The following is a 19,920-nucleotide window of genomic DNA, read 5'->3' as shown; positions in this document are numbered from 1 at the left end:
ACCCAGCCGGTGGAGCTCAGAGATGCAGCTCAACATCCCATCATGTCCTGCACAGACAGATAGGAACAGCCTGTTAGGACAGACAGACAGAAGCAGCCACCCCAAATGTAAACGGTGCTGAGGTCCGGACACCCGGTTCCAGCTAACCGCGTGCCAGAGCCTCTCGGGTGTGTTTCCACCTGACAGGACCAGGAAGAGCATCTTGGGTCTGCACAGTGCGACCCGCAGGCGGGTCTCTCTGGCTGGTCTCTGGCTGAGACTCCCGCAGTTCTGTAAAGAAAACATCACCACCCTTCATGTCCAGGCCCTGAACTCTGGCAGCTGCCTCCTCGGGGATGTTATCGGCCGGATTCTCCACCTGAAAGCACCCAAGCAGCCGCGAGCAGGCAGAAGGCTCCAGAGCGCCAGGGTGCATCAGGAGGTGGCCGTGGCACCTGTGATGGATGATTTGTCCTGGCCCGGGTTGGAGCAAGTGTAGGCACAAGCAGGCCCAACACTGGAGGGAAGCTCATTAACAGCGGAAAACTGCACATCGGTGACGACACACAAGCGGTGCTTGTTAAATCTGACCTCTGCTTGGAATTTTCTCCCTGATCCTGAGGTCAGCCCGCTGATGCCTGCAAGGCTCAAGTCGGGGTCACAGGCCAGTAAAGCTAAAAGGTGGGGAGGTCGGGGTGGGCTACCGCAGGGCTGCCAGATAAACAGGTATGTCTCATTGTTTCGGAAAATTAAAAATTAGGGTTTTTAGTAGATGGCCCAACTACCTTACAGAATATGCTTCTACTAAAAAAGAAATTATTTGGTTATCTGGAATTCAAATTTAACCAGGCATTCTGGGTTTTTATTTGCAAAATCTGACCACGGTGTCTGGGGTGGACTGCAGAGAAGCTTTTCCATCTGTCGTCAGTGGGTTTCCACCCTGGGCCCGGTGCTGCCCTGGGAAGTGCAGAATTAGTGCTTGGGCTGCCAGAGCTCCTGAATTTCTTGGAGAAAAAATGCAGGAATTTCTAAACAAAGCTTAGTTATTTTATAATGGTGGCAGATGTTGTTTGTTTTTTTTTCAATCTAGCAATCCCGGTGGTACAGTGGGTTGAGCACAGCGCTATGAAGCTGTCCACAGCCTCTGCAGCACAGGTTCGGTTCCTGGCCAGCCAGGGAGCTACCCACATGGTGCAGCAGACCTCTCCTGTCTCACCCGCTGCTCCCCTCAGCAGTGTATTTTGCCTGTTCTGCTCCCCACTCTGTCTCTGGTGAATCCTCTCACCCTCCCTCGCCTCTGACCTGTACCCCAGCTCTTATAGAAATAAACAAACAAACAAACAAACAAACAAATCTAGCAATGCCCCAGGGAAGGCACCTGAAGATATCTCACAGTTCTGCAGGCTGTCTAAGGCTTGGAGCACAGGCTCACTACTTGATAGAAAAAGAACCAGCATTTCTTGAGTCTTAGTTACAAACCAGAAGCTCTTGGAAGGAACCCACGTGTAACTCACTAAGCCCCTCCATCAATTGGGAGGCGTGAACAATTATCCTCTCCGAGGAGGACAGCCAGAAGTGAGGCTCAGGGAGAGTGGTATTTTGGCAAAGATCATGCAGTTGGTTAGTGACATAATTAGGATTTGTGATTTGAGACCAAGCAGTCTCCAGCGGGCCCCAGGCTTGTTTACCCAACACACTGTGCTTTCTTTCAGGAATAAACACCTGGCAGAGAGCACCCTGTAGGGCACAGTGGTAGTACAAGAAATAATAAAGACGTGTCTGAGTTCCCCCTCCCAGGCACCCAGGAGATCTCCTCAAGGTCAGGGCTGGGTAGGTAAGGGCACCACGCCTGCCCTGTTGCAGTCTGGGGCTAAAGAAAAATCAGTAAGAGAGACCCTGCTTTTATTTAAAATGTTGATCTTTTGCTCACCGTGGGTTTGGATTTGGGACATTCATGTAAATTGGTTTTCTAAATACTGCACTAAATTATCACTTTATTTTAATAAGTAGGATCTTGGGTGCCCTTTGATTTTACACCCAAAGCGAGTGTCTTGTTTGCCCAGCCTACCCTTTTATGCAACAGCACTTCCTCATTTCTCGATAGCTTTTTAGATTTTTGAAGTTTTCTGGGAGGAAAGTTTTTTATTCAAAAATGGGCAGTAACTGAAATATTTTACAAAGGGGAGTTGGTTAAATAAATTACAGTATAGAAGAAATTGCCATTCTCATGAAAAGGAAACTTACAAAGAGGTTTTAAAATGATGCTTAAATAATAATGTAAAGAGAAAAAAAGCAAAAAAAAAAAAAAACAAACAAACCTTATATTTGCTGCATGATCTGGTACTTATAGAAGGCAAAAGCAAACCCTGGAGGGAAAAGAGCAGCAAAAAGTAACAGCAATTTTCCCTGAGGGGAACTACAGGTGCCATTTTTTTCTTTCTTCTTAAAGTTAGTGTGGTGTCCCGAAAAAATCAAACAGAGCCTTTGAAATCAGACAACCTTTGAATTCTAACTCCTGTATCTACTTTGCTTAACTTCTTTCTGCCTAAAACTAGCTTCACTGAGAGTTGTCCCGAGTCTGGGGGTGGCAGGTGAAGAAGCGGGGGAGAGACAGAAAGAGAGAGTGAGAAGGTGAAATGTGATACGGCACACACACACACACACACACACACAATGTTTTGCACAGCACTCAATAAAAGAGATACCCAATAAATGATAGGTTATCAAACATTTTTCAGCTTTTTAGTAGTTGCCAACATTTGATAGGGAGTAAATATCATTATTATAATCAGTGTTCCAGCGCAGGAGCTTCAGTAGAGAGGGAGTAAACAGTTGTCTGGGATGGCCAGCAGCTGGGACACACAGAAAACAGGAGCAATACGTGTGGTGGGCATCACCAGACACCAATTAGCACAGACGCTGCACCCCAAAACCTCGGTGCTCCCACCCAGAAGTAGCACATTATACTCATATTTTCTTGGCCAGAAACAGTCCCCTGGTCGCACTTGACTTCAAGGAGGTGGGGGCCTCCTTGCACTCAGTAAAGAACTGGAAATAGTGCTGCCTAGAAGTAGCATCTACCACAAACGTGTTGACCTAGATTACCTGGAATTGACTGAGAATTAAATAAGTAATTGCCCACTTCGTGATGAAATGGGGAGTCAGAAGAGGAAACAAAGTTAGGTAAGGAAAAAGGAAGTCACGTTGCTTTCACGCCTGCATTTGCCACCTGTGACTTTGCGATTGCAAGGCGAATCTGGCTCCCAGGCAGTAAGATTCACAGGGCTGTAGAATTCCTGCCTGCATCAGTTATCTGTTACCACAGCAATTCTGTATAACAAACAACTGCAAAGCCTGGGGCTTAAAGTAATACCCGTGTATTTTAGCTCACAAGTCTGTAGGCTGTCTCAGGGTGTCTTCTGGCCTGGGAGGCCCCGCCGATGTCACCTGAGCTCACCTGTGCACGTGGAGCTGCTGGCATGGCTGGGGGCGGGCCGACCCAGGACAGGGCCTGGAGTGCTCTCCTCTGGGGAAGTCACCTCCACCCAGTTTTGTCCTCATGGTTGTGGCAGAGAGAAAGAGGGGAGAGAAAGGATGGGGTGGCTTGGAAATAGCACACCTCATCTCTTCCGCCAGATTCTATTGGCCAAAGCAAAACCCAAGAGCAGCAAATATTCCAAGGTTGAAGAAATAGACGACTCCTCCTAGCGGGAGGTTACCGAAGATGTGAACACAAATGGGGATGGAGAATTAGGGTCTTTTATGCCAATCTACCACCCAAGTGGCCAGAGACCTAATCCAAAGGTCCAGTAGTTCTCAAACCTCAGTATAAATCAGAATCATCTGCAATGCTTGTTAAAAAACAGACCACTGCTGGACATCTCAGACCCTCTGATTCAGTGGCCTTGGAGTGGGGCCCCAGAATCTGCATTGCTAATTAGCTCCCAGCATGAAGTTCATGCTGATGCTGCTGGACCAGGGAGGATACTTTGGGAATCACTGCTGCAGCCAAGCTGCCAGTTGGGCAAACCTTAAGATGTGAAGGAACTGCCTGGCTTTCCTACCATCTTTGGGTCAAGGCCAGAAGACCTCCCCACACCTCGAGCCTGGGCACTCTTTCCAGGCATCTTGCTCGACTCTGCAAGTCATTGCCTTGCCTTTGTCCACCTCTGTCTTAAAGATTGTCTTTATCATCAATAATGATTAAGATCAAGGCGTGAAAAGGTTCTGTCCAAGGCACATTGAAAGCTCTGGGTGCTGCCTGAGACACGCACCATCTCCATCACAGCCAGATGAGCAAGATGCTGGCAGAGAAACTTCCAGAGCATGACTCTGAAATTCAGCATGACTCTGAAATTTGTCAACTAAGCCACTAACCTAGGCAGAATGTCAGATGCGTCCCTGTGAACCCCATGTGAGCTGCGTGTTCCCAGGTGAGCACTCAGCCAGCACCCCCCACAGCCCAGCCTGGAAGGAATGTTTTCATCATGGCTCTTGTTGGCCACCACCAGGGAGCAGCTCTACAAAAATGCCCTGACATTCATTGTTTGTAAATGCAACCCAGCAAATTCTGCTAATGACTCCTTCTACCTATATACCTTGTTCTCAGCCAGTGACACTTTTCTGGAACCCCTACTGAGTGGTTTTTAATGTCATGTCCTTGGTGGTTCTTTTTTTTTTTTTTTTTTGAATAATACAAGGTACTATTGCATGCAAATCACCACCCTATTATTTGCTATTTAATGCCTCTACCCCTCCATGCTCCTAGGTGAAATGCCTTTCCAAATTCAGATTTATGAAATGTTTTGCATCCCCAAAGAACTGGCAATAATTTAGATGTTTTTCAATAATAACAATGATGAAATCAATTGTGCCACCCACACTTTTTTCCTTCGGCTACCAGGAAGCTCGGAGTCAAATTTAAAGCTGTTTTATTGATTTTGGTGATATGCTTACTACATTTTTTGGTATGTTCTTAAATTTATATTTTCATTTCTATTTTCCCCGAGTCCCAATTTCCATACTTGCTGACTTATTATTCCATTTTGGTTATTACTTTTGTGTGTGTATAATATCATATTCCTTTTGAAACAAAGCAGGATCTAAATAATTTCTTCATAACCCAAGTAAAATCAAACACTATTTAGATACTACCCAACAAACTTAAATCCTCACTTAAATGTCTGAGGTTGTGGGGAGGCACAGCGGGGTGTGGGAAGAAATGAGAGAGGCCTGTTTGGCGGGGAGGAGGAAGAAAACTTCCTCTCAAAAATCCTCATTTTTACTTCATAGGATTCCAAAAATTTAGAAAAGCAAGAAGCAGAAGGAAGTGAGCTCGCAGACTCTCTCTGAACCTCACCTGGCAAGCACATGGGTGAACCCCTCATCTGTGGGGGGTGGTGTGTCCTGGCAGGCGGGGCCACAGGGCGTGCCTCCTCCACCCTCCACAGCCCACCACTCCCGAACCTCAGGGCCAAATCACCAGGAAAACGAAATGTTCTGGTTAAAAAGCACCACACAGGGTTATGTTACCCAGATGCAAGATTTATGAAGTGCTTATAAGGTTAATCGGGAACAGACCCAGAGGAAAGAAATAAAAAAACACCTTTATTCTTACTTTAACAAAATTCAAAGAAGAATGAGGCTTTGGGGGGGTCAAAAGAGTGCTCTAGATCATCTTGCATGAAATAAAATGAATATTTTAAGCACTGGGTGTTCTCATGATGGTTCACTTTTAGATGAAAACTGTGGCCACAGATCCAGAAACTCATAAGCCTTCGATCTTGGAGCATCTCAAAATACTCATGTGCTTCTTGGACCATTTGGTATGCGAGCCTGTCACCTAGATTTCGCTCTTCACCTCACGCTGCCACTTCCCCTTACGAGGGGCAGGTAAGGACACGTTGGAGTGTTGTCACTGGGGAGGAGATCTTCCAGGGCGATGCACACCCCACCAGCCTGGGAGATGGAAGAGGCCATCCCTTGCAGGGGGAGGAGGGGAGCCCAGAAACTTCTCATGTCACAACCCTTCGGTCCACCCCAGCTCAGGGGTGCAGATTCACAGAACACGAAGCGATCAGCTTTCCCTTTCTGATTTAAGTCATTTGGGTGCATATCGCTAAGAACCAGTAGAAAAAAACTCATCTCTCCTTAGACATGATCGGAGGGATTTAGGACATTCTTTTTCCACTCACCTTCTCATTATGAGAAATGCTGCAGCCCGCGTCACTCAGGTATAAAGTAAAAGGTCAGTTCTTTGACAAGGAGCTTTTGTAATAGGTCAGAAAACAGTGACAGCACCTCCAATGCAAACTCTGGGCCAGGCTCCGCTCTCTGCAACCAAGTTGCATTTCTTGGGATAGGTGCTTCCTTTAGCTCATTCTTAGACTCTTTCTATGCTTAACATCAAAAAAAAAAAAAAAAAAAGGTTTACTCTATCCCTCCCTAACGTAAGTGCTAAAGCCACATCTAAGCCTCTCTCCATGCAGGTTAGCTCATCCCTACCTTCCTTCTCCAGGGAACTTACTCGAATGCCCTAACAGGCCCTGCGCCCAGGCTACTACCAGCCACTCCTCCTGCTTCTGAATTGCACACCCCAACGTGTCGACAACACACATGTGATGGGCCAGCGTGTGCTCTGCACACGTGTGTCTAGATGAGTGACAGGGCAGCGAGGAAGAGGAATGAAGGTGGTCACAAGCAGGAGCTGCCCCTGAACACCTGTCTTTTCATTGAATAAATGAATATGTATTAAGTGCTTTTCACCAGCACCTTCCTCAGAGCTGAGGACACGGATTAATAAGGCATCCAGGAAGCCCCGTTTGGGGCAACTTACAAACCTCAGAGGGGAAAGGCATGACGTCGAATACGCAAGATGTTAGCTATTTTCAGGCATAAGAGTTGCTTCAGAGGATTCTCAACATCCGTAAGAATGAGACACAGCAAACCTGAGAGAGTTTCAAGATGGGGGGGTCAGGAAACTTCCTACTCCCTCCAAGATGCGCAGGTACTGGAGAGTCAAGGAGGGGAAGGCGTGTTTCGAGAATGGCAAGGACAAAGGCCCCAAAGCAGCATGGGGATGTGTTTGTTGTTGGCTAGACTCAGTAATTCAAAGAAAAGCTGAAGCAAAGAGAAACTGACTCGTGCTGCCAGAGGATCCAAATTCATGTCGCCTTCCAGACCTGTGATGCTTCTCGATGTTTCAGTCAACCATGGACCTTGTACACAAGAGTGCCAACAGCCAGACAGCTGGGTGTGGGGTAGGCCTCCCATCCAGGCAGGCTATTTACCCTCCAAGACAGTCACACCATGATGAAATCCCCTTATGATGCATCCCCCCAAGCGTGTCCCCATCATTAAGTGACACGTGACCATATTCAAAGAGCAATTGGGAGTCTCCGAAAGTTTGATTACTGCTGTGCTGTGGCAATGCAGGAATTTAAGGCGTAGGAATGTAAAAGCCATTTCTAAAACATGAACAATCGCCTAGGCCCTGGACCAGCAGGCCCCTGCTTAGCTTTCTAATCTCCTCTCCCGCTCACTCACTGTGCTCAGTTACATGAGTTACACGTGCAACAGGGCCTTGGCACAAGCTGTTACCCCCATGCCACTATAAACCCGCGCCCCACTTCATTCACAATTCCACCCCAAGGCCCTGTCTTCAAACAAGTCTTCTCTGAGGAGCTGGAGCAACATGCTTTGCTCTTTCTATGCTTCCCTTTGCTGTCTGTTTCTCCCACCCCTTCCTGAGATTAAAGGACACGTCCATTTGTTTTGCCACGTGCTTGTTGGACTTGGCTCTGAGCCCCACAAAGGTGGGTCCCCTATGTGACCTGGTCATGCCTTAACTGGCCCGAAGCACTCAATGACCATGTGTTGAAAACAAGTCCGTATAGAGTGGGTGGAACGGGCGCCAGGCTGGACTCGGGGATCTGGTCAGGAGGCGATGGCAGTGATCCAGTCAACCAACGAGTTAATCAAGAAAAAAGATTCACACAACAGGCCTCAGTGCTGCCTTTCTCAGACCAAGGGCTGGGCTGGGGACTAGAGATAAAGCCAACAACAATCAAACGAGATTCCCATGACAACAGGTCGCCACCTAGGAGTTCATAAAGCGATGTCAAGATGGCTCCCTTAACCAAGCGCTTACTTGACCCCAGCCCCTATGGGCTCCCGTCACAGCACTGCCCCTCCCCTGCAGTACTGCCTTCACCTCCATTCGACTTCATGCCAAAGAAGGAAGGAGGCCCAGGAGTCCCTCCGGTGATGGACAGAGGATCGGAAGGCAGCCTTCTAAGGTTCCAGAATCCAAGCTGGTAAACTCAACTTCCTCTTGCTCCCCCATGACAGCTGCGGCCAGGGGCTGTATCATCCCCTTGTGGGTGTCCCCTGGGGCAATTCCTGATGAACAGGCACCCACTGGCGTGACTGGCTTATGAGCTGACAGCGGAGTCCTACAAACCTGAACAACGGCCTGTGGGCTCCAGAAGCCCGTAGCAGATGGTTTCCATGCCTGAAGAGCACCACACCTGGCTCTCTCTGAAAGTAAGAGCTGAAGTAGCTGGCAGGGGTCAGGCACTTCCTATCTCAGCAGCAGGCGAAGGATTTCAGCTGCATCTTTCATTTTATTTTCCCAGGAACTCCCAGCCCCAAAGTGCTGGGACTTTTTCAGATTCAAGGGTCTGAACTTCAATTTAAACTGGATTATTTGAGAAAAAATAAGGCAATTCTCGAAAAATCACTCTCAAAGAGTCGGAAATGATTGGCTCACAAAATTAAAAGTCTCCCTCCCCACAAGCCCTGGCTCCTGGCGGGGAAGGAAGGTGCAGACACAACAACAGCGTGAGGCCCCTGCGCCTGGCGTCCCTCCCTGTCGCATCCCAGCTGCCCAGTGACGCTGCACTTTGGGTTCACCCACTTGCGGTTCAGCAGAAAGGCAGGATTTCTTTGCTCCCCAACATCAGCACCAAAGTTCCAGAGAACGGCCCCTGATCCAGGCTGGGCTGCTGAACAGAGTCCTGACCCCCTGAACTGGACCCTCAAATGGCCAAGAGGCAGACACAACCCAACAATCAGGAGTCCACGGCGGTCAGGCCCACCAGGCCCCAGGCCCCTCCAGAGCAGGGACCGCCTCAGACGAGGGAGCCACAGGGAGGGCGGTGGCAGGGAAAAGTCCCCGTCGCCAGACGAGGCTGGGAAATACAGGGCGGGGGGGCGCATGGCCGGCGGTGGGCAGCGTGACCCTGGGGCCGGACACCCACGCCGGGTAGGGACGGTGCTCCAGTTACCTCACGGCCTCGGGGTCCCAAGCTCGGGTGCCTCACTGCAGGCACTGCGCAGAGTGGGCTGGTCCTCGCTGGCGGCATCTCCTCCCCAAGAGGTCCCGGCCCGCAGCCCCCGGGCCTCGTCCACCTGTGCGGCTGCAGCGGCTCCAGCTCTTCTCGCGGCTCCTGGACTTTGGTCACCACCTGGGCTGCCATGGCGTCCCCAGCATTGTCCTGGACGCCATTTGCAGAGCTGTGAGGGCACACTCAACCCCAGCGCTGCCTCAGAGCAGGCACCATGTCCTTCCAGAGTCCTCTCCACCTGCACCGCGGGCCCAGGGGGCACCCACAGAGAGGCCAGCCACCGAGCTCCACAGGCTCAAGGCCCGCCACCCCTCCGTCCTGCCCGAGGTCTTCAGAGGCTCCATACCCGTCTGCATCGAGGATCCTGCCCGTCTACGCCACTTGCAGCAGCTGGAAAGCACTGGGCAGCTTCCCTGTGATCCAGGCAGACGGGTAAAGGAGAGTCCTGGAGCCCACAGTGGTTTTTTCAGGCTTTTCGTGACCTTTCTACTCCACTTGTAGTGAGGCAACCAGGTACACGGCAGGCAGGGGGCCGGGATGGGGGGACAGGAGGCTGGCAGGTCCCCCAACCCCCGATGAATCTTGACACTCTCTGAGCTCTCTGACGTTCTCTCTTGATCGCCTCCTCCCGCAGCTGTCCTGCTGCTCCCTGCCACACCTTCCTCCACCACGCCACCCTCATAGGCTCAGCCTCTCAGCTCAGGTGTGCCCACTCACGCACGCCCACACCACACTCCAGGTGTCCAGCATCAGGCATGTGTACCCCACGCCCGCCCTCCCCAGCTCCTCCTGCATTCAAGGCCACAGGTGATAACCACAGAGGCCAACGGTGCAAAAGTCCGAGCATCTTCATTTCCCAACACTGATGCCAGGGCGGTCAGCACCTACATGAGTGCAAGTGGGGGAGAAAATAAACGAGATTACACGTTTGTCTAAGAAACAAGCCTGTATAACATCATCCCCCGTAGAGACAGCAGGTCAGTCACCACCTGACAGAACTACCCCTGTGACCTCACTGTCGAGGCTCCTGGCTGGGGGAGGGGAGGGTATAAAGACTGCAACACGGTGGCTGTGCCCAGATTAACATGCACAATGGTAGAGAAAGCCCTGAAGGCCAAAGGCGTGGATTTGAATCCCAACACAGTAGGGAGCAGGGACCCACAGGGCCCCGCAGGAAGACAGCGCCTACCGGGCTCAGCAGGGACCCAGAGCCTAGAACCAAGTCAACACCTATAGGGCCTGACAGGAAGCGGGACAACACAGAGCCTGACAGGGAGCCGGACCCAGCAGGGAGCCAGCACCTATAGGACCCAGCAGGGGGCCAGCACCCATGAGGCTAAGCAGAGAGCCAGTCCCTACAGATCCCAGCAGAGGACCCAGTACCTACAAGGCCCAGCAGGGAGAAGGTCCCTGCATCCCCGTATTCCTGGTCCGTGCGACCCTTCCCTTGGAGAAACTTCTCAAATAACCCCAGAGGACACTGCACCCACCTCCTTGCATGGTGCCACAGGGGGAGTGCAGGGCTCTCCCTTTAGGTGGCTCCATCACTAGTTCAGCTGCGATGGCCGCTGGGGGCTTGGAGTCTGCAAACACTGCTTCCACATTTCTGCAGCTTTACGCTGTGGCTCTCTCATAGTCCATGCAGGAGACAGAAGAGCCCTAGCTCCCTTAGCATGAAAAGTCACTCCATTCTGCATCTCCCTGAAAAGCACCAGCTTCCATGTCTGCCTTGGGGCACAGCAGACACCACACCTATATCCCAGATCCAAATACCTGTATGTTTGTGAAGGAAGAGACCCTGTCTTTTCTCGTTTCATCCCTGCTATCAATAGAAGGCTGGTGACCTTCCTGGAAGCTGTTACTGCCACTGCTACCCCCGTCACCACCACCACCACCACCACCATCATCATCACCCACTACCATAACCATAACCACCACCCTCTCGCCCACCGCTACCCTCACCACCATAACCACAACCACCAAGGTCTTCGAGAACATATGGCATGCACAGGACTGCTGGATGGAAAGCCTGCCCTTTCTCTTCCCCCCAATACTTCTGCATCAACGGAGGCCACCCAGAGAAGTAACTCCAAGGCCTGGCCTACTTTATCTTGACATCTTTACCATATCAGTCCTGGGTGTCAAAACTCCCAAACACGTGCATACATTTTTCACTGTAATCCAGCCAATGACACGAAACTGCTCCGTGCACGCAGGTGCTTGAGATGAAGCAGCTCCAGATAAAATGTTTATAAATGTCAAGCAGGGTTAAGCCAGGTCTACAGGTAAGTGACAGATATGGATACACATTAGGTTTTGGGGGATGCTTCTAAGTCCTAGTGAATCATTTATAAAGAGCTTTCCAAACTGGCTGCATAAGCATGGTCATCTGGAGCTCCTGGTAAAAATACAGGTTCCCAAAGTCTTTGGAGAATTTCAGAAAAGGGAGCTGGAGCCTGGGAGCAGCTGCCGGTCAGGTGAGGCTGGGAAACGTCTGCCGGAGGCCAGGCCTGGCTGGCTCTGGGATCCCTGGATGCTTTCAAGCATCAGATAATCAGGAACCTGTGGAAGCCATCCCTGGCTTAACGATGGACAAAACTCAGCCCCGGTCTTGTAAACATGCAGAATCTGGTTGGGTGACTCTGGGGTGGAAGGTGAGATGCGCCAGGTGAGGCTACCATTAGTGCCAGCCAGGCCTGGCTACAGAACGTGAGACCCCATGCAAAACAAAATGTGGAGTCCCTTATATAAAATAGAGGAGACGTCTCCTTCCTCCTGTCCTCGCTCTTCCCATCTCTCGTGATGTTTTTAATACGCTTTTGAATATTGCTCTCCCTGAGCATGGAATGCTCATGGGGTGAGTACACAGGACGAGGCCCCCACTAAGTGGGGCAGCAGCAGCCCCCCAGGGGGCAGTAACAGGAAGAGCACTGGTGAGAACCGCCCCAGGGAGCAGGCCGGAAGCAGGTCCAGCAAGAGCCAAGTCGCCAGGCCCTGGCCCCAGGGCTGCTCCAGCTGATTCACAAGACAGAAAGATAAAATTAAGGACTTCAAGGGGCCAACCAGAGTGACAGACCCCAAGGGTGTGATGGAGACTTCTTCTCAGTGTAGGGTCATGGTTCAGCCCTGGTTCCCGCCCGTGAAGTCACCCCAGCCGTTAGCAGCCACAAAGACAGAATATTCTCTTCTTTGCTCTTCTTTGCTTAGTATTCTCTTCTCTTCTTTGCAACAAGGAACTTCTTGAAAATTAAAAATATTCTCTCCCATAAAGGAGTCTTCACAGGGATGTGAAAGAAATGGAAAGGCTGGAATGATTTTCTTATAAAGAATTGAATTCTCTGCACTAAGACTAAAGGAGACAGTGTTGTGTCTGCGTGAAGGGACTCTGGAGGCAGACGGGCTGGGTTCAGGTACGGTTTCTACCCTCTACCAATAGTGTGACGTTGGGAAAATAACTTCCCGACACCTCAACTTTGTCATTCAAGTGGATAATGAAGTTCTCAACATACTTACCACAGAAGACCCCTGTTGGAATTTAATTCTCCTGAGGAACTGAGACCCAAGATAAAATATGAGCTTCATTAAGATAGAGATGGTAGAATGAGGTTGGCACACTATGGGCCCACCACCTCTTCTGTCAATAAAGTTTTATTGACATACCACCTGACCATTTATGTCACCTCTGGCTGTTATCATGCTCTACCAGGTAGCACTGAATAGATACGGGCTGAAATGGTCACTCCCTGGCCCTTTCAGAAGAAGTTTGCTGACCCCTCTGGGATAGCACAGGAGAGTGACTTTCAAAATCTAGTCTTGGGCCTCCCCGGTGGCACAGCGGTTGAGCGCTGGGTTGCGAAGCTGCCCGCAGCCTCTGCAGTGCCGGTTCGATCCCCGGCTGCTCCCCGGCCACCGGAGGAGGGTCCCCCATGGCGCGCAGACCTCTCCTGCCGCCCGCTGCTCCCCTCAGCAGTGCACTTCGGTCCTTCTGCCTGCTCTGCTCCCCGCTCTGGCTCTGGTGAATTCTCTCACCCTCCCGCGCTTCTGACTGTACCCAGTGCTTGTAAAAATAAATAAAAATAAATCTTAAAAAACAACAACAACAAAAAAATCTAGTCTTCAGGCATTGAGGGTTTCACACAAGTGATTCCATCTTCATGTGTTTAACCCTGTGAGTCCTCTTAAAATGGTATAAAGCAAACATACACTCTAAACTCTGCAGTGACGAGGGAAAGCAATCCCAGCAATCTGTAAACAAGTGGACCTGACTGTGTTCCAATAAAACTTTATTGACCAAAGCAGGCAGCAGGCTGGATTTGAACCACTGGCTGTGGTTGATTGACCTCCCTCCTCCTTACCCCACTGAGCTTCACTGCTTCTAATTAGGCATCAGGGAGCCTACAAGACCTGGCCACAGAATAGGTATAAAATAAATCATCATCCACATTTGTGATCACTGTTATGAAAGTAAGAACAACTGTGTGTCTTTCTTCGCACTAAACAGCCCACTCCAGCTGTCTATTTTCTTCTCCGGAGCAGCATTCACTTCTCAGCTGAAAGGCTTCTTTATGTAATTTCATCTTGCCGCCACCCGAGAGGGGGCAGCTACAACAAAATCCTCCTCTTCGATGGGATTTAGTCAATCACATCTACAATACAGCTTGACCTCTGCTTTCAACCAGGGCAGGCGTGGACGGCTGCGACAGCTCCCGGGTCACAGCACAGCCAGCCCCTGCCAGGCCCGAGGCAGCCATCAGCTCCTGGATTTCAACCTGACTCCCGGGGGCTAGGAAGCCAATGTGTGCCCCACATTACCTGTCAGCAATTAGGAGGCCGGGAAACAGGGATCGGGCTCACCTGATGGGGAGACAGTTTAAGCATCAGAAAGATTAGCAAAACTTGCTCGAGGGCGGGTCTGGCGCTGGTGGCTGGCGGCTCTCCTATGCAGAGGCCAGTGCGCTCCGTTAGGATGACACTGGATGGCCTTGAGAAAGACAGTCGTAGAAAACAGGAGCGGACAGAGATGGGCTAAATCTCGTTTTCAGATTGAAACACCATGATGGGTCTGGACAGGATCCGTTCTACTCCATTATCCCCCGCACCATCCGGATGCAAACGCCAGCCAGCAGCGCCTGCTCCTTCCCCCAGAGTTCAAGGGGTGAGATGTGAACACAAGCAGTAAAAAGCCCCGAATGTCTGTGGCTTGTAGGGGTCGTAATTCTTTCCCACAAAGTTACCTTTCCTGTTTCTATGAATTACTCTTACATTCTTGTAAGAGATATGGTTTGAGGTATTTATGGTGCATTCAATTCTGCTATCATTGATTTATTGAACGAAACCAGCTCAGGGGTATGATGGAAAGGCCCTAATTCCAAAAACTCTTACATCTCGGCACGAAGAGCATTTTCTGCCCTGCTGGCCTCCCGCAGATGACCAGCCGAGATAAACAGAGGGCATCCACTCTCTGTTGCAATGCGCGTGGTGATGTGAAGGAATCAATCAGACAAAAGCAGATGATTACAGTGTCTGAGAGAGATCAAACAGTGCTGGCATCCGCACCCACACACGGCTGATTTACAGGCGAGCTGATAAAGTGCTGCAGCTCACTGTCAGGAGAACATGACAACTCCTTGAGCTCTGTGGATAAATTATTGCTGAAGCCCATGATAACATTTCTCCACCTAGCAACCAAACATAACAGGATGTGGCTTTTAGTACTAGGAGCCAAATGATACAAAGACGAGACACCCAGGAGCTCGGGAGGCATCTTGGAAGATAGAATCGTGAAATAGCAGCTTCGCGAAAATGTATATGAAATCTGAGTAATTAAAAAACTGCGGAGGATTCTCAGACCTCTCCTGTCCTCACAGGTACAGAGACGTGTTTTATTTGATGACAAGGGTTGTGCATGAATGATCTGCTCCCCCACCCCCCGTCATCATTTGCTCTGTGCTAGAAACTGCTAGGGGCGTTATGTCGCAGCCAAGTGGTGACCCCCAAACATACAGCCTGTGTCCCTGGTGATGAATAAAGTCAGCGTGGACAATAGAATTCAACAACATGGACTCCCACTCTGAAAAAAGTTAGCCCTTTTCTGGTTCTCATCCCAAATCCACCGAGGAGAGAGGCTCGTGTGGTGTCGGCACACCTCCAGCACCCCTGACCACTGAAAATCTCTTTTTAAAACTAACAAAGGGAAAACATATCTGGCTAGACTCTGTGAGACCAACATGTTCTGTGCTTTTATGATTTTTATTTTTAGAACCATAATCTTTCCCAAGGGATGCTGGTGTTCCATCGACCGAGGTGACACCAACATCCCTCTTTGTTCAACTGTTTCATCTTTATCGCAGTGACACTGGTTCGCATCGCTGTATAAGATTTAGGGACAGAGGTTGATGTTACCACACTGCACCATCACCAAAGCACCCATCATCCTCCACCACAGTCCATGGGGTCCCCAGACCCTGCCTCCCACCCCACAAAGGTTTTAAAATAAGTCAGAGGCATCACTTCCATGAGGGCAGGGAGCTTTGTCTCATGCTTACGGTTGTCCTCCAAAATCTCAGCAGTACCTACGCAAATAAATGGTTGGTTAATATTTATTTAATGAGGCTAATTAAGTAAAATTAATAAGTAGTTGATAATATCAGTGGTACCGAAATATATCACAATGTGTGATGAGCGTATAGGATGGTCTGGAGAAAATGGAACTTTCCAACTACTGTTGAAGAACGAGGCAACTCGCTGTCATCCTGCCAGGTTGAAACAACCATTTACTTTTCCAACAAGGAAAATAATTTTTCAGAGCTACCAGGCGTGGATTAGGAAATGATCACATGTCCTGTCTCCTCTTTCTCTCCAAGCCTCCCCAAATCTAGAATGGGGGTACAGGGACCACTGTGGGGCTCAGCCCCAGGACCACATCAAATTCAGTATCATCAGCCTCTATGTGGGGAACCTGAGTTCTGGACCTGAATGGGAATCCCTGGCCCCAGTGGGCCTCCCTGAAGAACTGGGTGGAGTTGACCCCCATCGAGGGGGCGAGTGGCTGTCCAAACAAAACGACCGTTCTCCTCAAAGGGATGGGGGCAGGGGAAGTCATATCAGCAATTGGCAGATTCCAACATTAGGTGACTTCAAAGGAAATTACAAGCAGCATCTTAAAATTAAGTTGCATCAAAGCTATGTGGGACATTACCTTAATGGATGGTCACCTCCAAGCAAGCGCATCGCCAGATCCTAGGAGATCATGAAACAGAAAGTTTCACAGACCAAATTAATATGCTTGAATTATGGCTTAATAAATCAATTTAAACACATATCAAGAAGCAAGGGGAAGAGAGATGTTAGGTGGAGCAAAGAGGAGGTGCAGGACAGTAAAAAACTCCATATGATGCCATAATGATGGATTTATAGCATGTATTTGTCCAGACCTGTAGCAAGCACAACACCGAGAGTGAACCCCAATGTAAACCATGGACTCTGGGTGATGATCACATGCCAAGGCAACTTCCTCCATGTAATGAAGGCACCACTCTGCTGGGGGATATTGCTCAGTGGGGGAGGCAGGGGAGATATGGAAAATCTGTACCATCATCTCAATTTTGCTGTTAACCTAAATTTCTCTGTAAAATTAAAGTCTTTAAGAGACCTCCAAAATGTTTTTTTTAAAAAGAAGGGGTTAACACTGAAAGGATAGAGTATAAGCGAGTGAGATGTAGGTTAGGAAATATTCATAAGTCCCATCTCCTCTCTTGCTCTCCAAGCCTCCCCAACCCATGATGGGGATACAGGAACCCCTGCCGAGGTCAGAGTGTGGGGACCACAGAAGGAAGGTTCTTGAAGCCCATGACACGCACTCACTGTCCCCAAGCAGATGTGCTGCCCACAGCTTCACCAGCCAGAGAAGCCTGCTGAGCAGTTAAGGGTCATTCTTGAGTTGGCCACATGCAGGACCATGTTGGGTGTCTTCAAAGGGGGTTGGCCTAAGATGACATTATTGTCAGTCGAGAGGTGCATCCATCACCCAGGATGACTTCATCTTTCCATCTCTTTCTGTCTGTAAGACACCTGCTTGTGCCATCACTCTCTGTCTTCTGTTTGTGTCATTCTTGTAGGTTACCAATTTGCTCTCTACATTGAACACAGCCGATGAATTCCACCTCTGTCCCATTATGTCCTCCCTTACTCTTTCTTTATTCTCACAACCTGTGAGTGTTATTCGGACCTCACAAGCCAATAGTCTACTGACCATCACTACTTAAAATTTCCTATGACTTTCACACCCCAGTGACATTCTTGTCTTCTCTAGCAGATTTGACTGTACTCAAATAACATAGCAAACCCACATTACAAAAGACCTAAAATGTTGTGATGGAAGTGAGAGAAAGAGGGAGGAATGCCTAATAAATTAGAAGAAATGGAAGAGAACTATTAATGAGATATGATATTTAAAAAACCATTTATGAGACAATCGAGAAAATTGAACACTGACTGGATACTTGATGATATTAAGTAATTATCATAAATTTTAGGTGTGAAACTTGTGTTTTTAGGTGTGACAAAATAAAGATGTTTGTGTTTTAGAAATGCATAGTGAAGTATTTATGCACAAATCACATGATAGCTAAAGTTCACTTCAAAATAAATCAATGTTTTGCAACTCAGGTTAACAAATAGTTCTTGAGCTTCTAGGTGAAGAGTTTTGCAAACTGAGAATCGTGAGTCATTCATAGGTAAATGGATTTAGGGGCTTTGCATGATGAATAGAATAAAATAAAAGACAACAGAGTGTGTAGTATTCTGCTGATGAATTTTGTTCTGCAAAAGTTGTTTCAACTCTGCAAGTGTATGTGTGTGTCAGTGTGTGTTCTGAACATGCATAGTGGATTATGGTATAAAATGTATTCCTTAATGTGGGTTGCAATGAATGATGTTTGAGGAATGCAGCTGAAAGCAGAGCCTGGATCACTAACAGGCACAGCAGTTCTTATTCAAGGGGAATAAAACATGGCCCCCACTTTGCAGAGAAGACAGATGTAACTAGACAGCCATGTGCAATGCCGAGAGTTGAGCTCTCCATGAGACCCCACGACTGGGGAGTCAAAGGAGGTGTTCACAGACCTTGGTATTAGTGTCACAGAGCAGGGAACATGGAATAGACAGAGTGAAGAAGCCCTCTCTCGGGGAGGGAAAGGAGTGACATGGAGATGGTAACACACTCATGGTGTATTTGGCAGAAAGAAAGTCATTTGGTGGGGCTGGGAGCCCAGGGGACGGTAGTCATGGATTAGGGGTCTGTCAGATGGACATGGCCCCCAAGGACGTGAGGAAGGTGGTATCCCAAGACGCATGCTTGCTTCCAGAGGCTTTGAGTAGAACATTGTTCTTTGGATGCGCTCCAGATTTGAGCAGGCCAGACTTGCCGAACCCCAAAATTGCACATCCAGAACTTCCTCTTCAAATCTTTTGATTCCGAAATTTTGCTTCTAGAATGCACATCACAGGAATCGTACCGGGTGGGCACCGTGACTAAGCTACAAATATATCCAACGACTGTATTACACAAAATGGCAGAATATTGGCAAGAAACAAGGGCTGCATGGTAGAGGCTGGGTAAATAAACGAGGTTGCAGCCCAGGAATAATCGTCCATTTTAAAAATGGATCGCAAAGATTATTTTTAATCTGGAAACCTATCACAGTACATTGTTATGTTATAGATGTGGTGTGATAAACAAGAGGTGCCAAGTAGCCCTATTTTAAGGGACAAAATAAATGTCATGATGAGAAAGGTATTCTCTTTTTGCTTCCCATTTAAATAGCGGTTTTGTGTGGGTGGTGGAACAACTGTACATAGTTTTTATTTTCATGCTTGTTCCCATCAATTCCAAATTTTCTTCCGTGGACAAAAAGACTTCAAACATCAAAATCATGATGAAATAGGAGATAACCTAGGAATACACTCTTAATTTTTTATTTATTAAAAAGCAAGTTCAAATAGCGTTACAATATAATTTTTTTTCCAAAAGACTGAGATTAGGCACATTATTTTTCTTTTGCTGATGTAAGTTTTATACATTTGTCATAGAGAACATATTCCTTGACTATTTTATTTAACAAACAATTTCTTCTGTAATTCTAACTAAAATCCTTGTCCCCTAAGAGCCTTAGAAAGTGAAATGTTACCATCTATGCCCAAAAATCAATCACTGTGTTTACAACAGCTTATGCAGATACTGTCTTATAAAGCCAAACGAACATTCAGAGACTAATTTCATCTTTTTAAAAACAATAATTTTGAGAAAATAAAGTCATCATGATTTGAAAATAAAGCACGAAGAATTTTTTAAGTTTATTATTAAATCTCATGCCCATGATTTTGTTCATTTGCTTCATTTTTTATTGAAGTGACATCACATGATAACACAGAAGCTTCAGGTGTGCATCACGGAGAATCGGCCCAGGTCTGTACTAAGTGAATTTCATGGTTAAACGCCCAAATATGTCCTTCACCTTTGTCCCCTGGGTTCCAATCTACCCTTCTGACTCCCCCTTCCTTCTGCTAACCACTAATTGTATTATTTGTTCATCTG

This window comes from Talpa occidentalis, unplaced genomic scaffold, assembly GCF_014898055.3.
Source record: "Talpa occidentalis isolate TD23 unplaced genomic scaffold, MPIMG_talOcc4v2.1 talOcc4.10, whole genome shotgun sequence".
NCBI classification, from domain to species: Eukaryota; Metazoa; Chordata; class Mammalia; order Eulipotyphla; family Talpidae; genus Talpa; species Talpa occidentalis.
The sequence above is the reverse complement of the archived record's forward strand: the minus strand, read 5'-3'. Positions refer to the sequence as shown.